This window comes from Geotrypetes seraphini, chromosome 14, assembly GCF_902459505.1.
Source record: "Geotrypetes seraphini chromosome 14, aGeoSer1.1, whole genome shotgun sequence".
In the NCBI taxonomy this organism is placed as follows: domain Eukaryota; kingdom Metazoa; phylum Chordata; class Amphibia; order Gymnophiona; family Dermophiidae; genus Geotrypetes; species Geotrypetes seraphini.
In genome coordinates this window covers 54,579,081-54,581,839 of record NC_047097.1, presented here as the reverse complement: position 1 = coordinate 54,581,839, position 2,759 = coordinate 54,579,081, and positions in this window count along the sequence as shown.

The following is a 2,759-nucleotide window of genomic DNA, read 5'->3' as shown; positions in this document are numbered from 1 at the left end:
AGTGGCTGTTGCCAGAAGGATGCTAGACTGTATAGAGAGAGGCGTGACCAATAGAAGAAAGAAGGTGTTGATGCCCCTGTACAAGTCAATGGTGAGGCCCCACTTGGAGTATTGTGTTCAATTTTGGAGACCATATCTGGCAAAGGACATAAAAAGGCTTGAAATGGTCCAGAGGAAGGCGACGAAAATGGTAGGAGGTTTGTGCCAGAAGACGTATGAGGAGAGACTGGAAACCTTGAATATGTAAACCCTAGAGGAAAGAAGGGACAGGGGAGATATGATTCAGATGTTCAAATACTTCAAAGGTATTAACATAGAACAAAATTTATTCCAGAGAAAGGAAAATGGTAAAACTAGAGGGCATAATTTGAGGGGTGTTGGATTCAAGAGTAATGTTAGGAAATTCTTCTTTACGCAGAGGGTGGTTCATGCATGGAATGCGCTCCAGAGGGAGGTGATGGAGAAGAAAACGGTGACAGAGTTCAAACAAGCGTGGGATGAACACAGAGGATCTCAAATCAGAAAATAATGGGTATACATTGAAGGAACTAAGGCCAAAATTGGGCAGGCTTTTGTACGGCCTGTGTCCCGTATATGGACATTCAGTTGAGGATGGGCTGGGGAGGGTTTCAATGGCTGGGATGGAGTGAGCTTTGATGCAGACTCCAGTAGATGGAACCTAAGCACACTACCGGGCAGGGCTCTGGGTTTCTGACCCAGAAATATCTAAGAAAAAGGCTGATTTAAACTAAATTAATTTTATGGAGGATGTATGGTTGGGCCGACTGGATGGACCACTTGGGTCTTTATCTGCCATCATTTACTATGTTACTATGTTCTAGGCTGCACCTTCACATTACCATTTAAGAGCAATAACACATTTAGCTCCTGCCAGGTAAATGCTTTTCATCTTCCCTTGCCATTTGAGACCTTTTGCATTGTGATGTCTCAGTAAACAAGACCACCAAATGTGTAGAAAAGTCCCCATCTTTTCCATACATCTCCAACAAACATCTGTAGTTCCCTGAGGATACATAACTGTTAGCCTGACTGAGGTACAATACCAATGGGTCACTATTTTATAACCATTTTCTCTAAACAGGATACAAATTGATGCTTTCTTAACTTCACCAAAGATCTGTTTCTATTCCCTGAAGAAAGTGCCTCCCAAAATCTTCTTCCCAGTGTTGCATAATTTTATACCTTACAAACTCTTGCCCCAAAATAATTTATTTATATATTGGGATTTATTAACTGCCTTTATGAAGAGATTCACCCAAAGTGGAGTACAACAGGTATAATTCCACATAAAACAGGATCAGAAATCTAAAGATTTCACTGACAAGATTTTGAAACCATATGTTTTATGATTCGTCATCATTACTCAGACTCCTGAGGCAGGCCCTTCTGGGCCGAAACATGATCGTGTCGAGTCATATTAAACAATACAGGAAATTTAACATCGATTAGTCGCTTTTGTTGTTTGCTCTCTAAAGACCTTCTCTACCAGAATCCCCCCAGGCCTTCTGAACACTGGTGAAGTCAATGACGTGCCTTGGCCCCCCCACCCCCTAACCATGTGCTAGGAGTTCTGATGTTGGCATTTGGGAGCATATTGCTGACTTCATCAGGGTTCACATGGCCTAGTTGTGTTGGATAATTACTACAGGATAATGTCCTAAGAAGAATCTTTACCATTTACTACCCAAGCATTATTTTTTTCTAAGATACTTCTCCAGCAGATACTGTTCTGACACTTGAATACTATAACCGTGTTTCTCACTTTCTTTCCACTGACGGGGAGTCTTGTCTTCCTTTTTACCATACTCATAGCAAACCTTTTCTGAATGTGACTGCATGCTGGCAAGGCCAAGGAGAGAGTGAATAGCTTGTATGAACTGTTCTAAGATGAAGGTAATCCACAGCGAGAGGCAGAATGTAGAAGCCATTTGCAGACGCACAGAGCCTGACTGCAGCAATCTGTATATATCAGAACCTAACACAAAGAAAAGAGGAACTTTGGAAACCCACAGCTGTGACCTGTCAACAGCCTTCTTATACAACCAATTCAGCCTCCAGCCCCTCTCTCCCCCCACCCAATAGAATCTCTATTATTTATTAATGTTCAAGGCCGAGCACTTTGCTGTTGAGAATTTCCATTCCTTTCTGGGCTCCAACAGTAAACAAACTCCGATATTTTCCTTCTAATTGGTAGGGCAAGATTTCAGGGCCTTCTCTGGAAATTCCATTACCCTTTCATCTCCTTCAATCAATATACAGCAAGCACTAAGAATCAGTAACCGAGGCTACAGGAGGGACTGTAGCGGTGCCACCAGATAAGCCGTGTGTCTGCATTTAAAAAGTGTCTTGCTCTAGGGGATGCTGTCAGGCGTGTGTGTGTGTGTGGAGGAATCATTGATGTTTGTGAAACTACTCCTTGCAACATAACGGATAATTCATAATCTCTGGTAAAAAAATTGGGATAGACTAAATTATATCTTTTGGTGGGAAACCTTATGCCAAGTTTATAAATATGAGCAAATGCACTCGAACAACTGGGCCATTATAACAAAATTAAAGAGATTTGGGGTCCATTAGCAAAGTTTGTAAAGAACTGATCTCTAGTATAAGCCTCTGATTTCTGAATGAATTTTACACACATTCAGGGAGGGTGGGAGGGAGGGAAGGGGGAGTGATATGTAATTACCATATATTATTATTTGGGTAGATATAAGTGCTGATTTTTGTATCATTTGTTT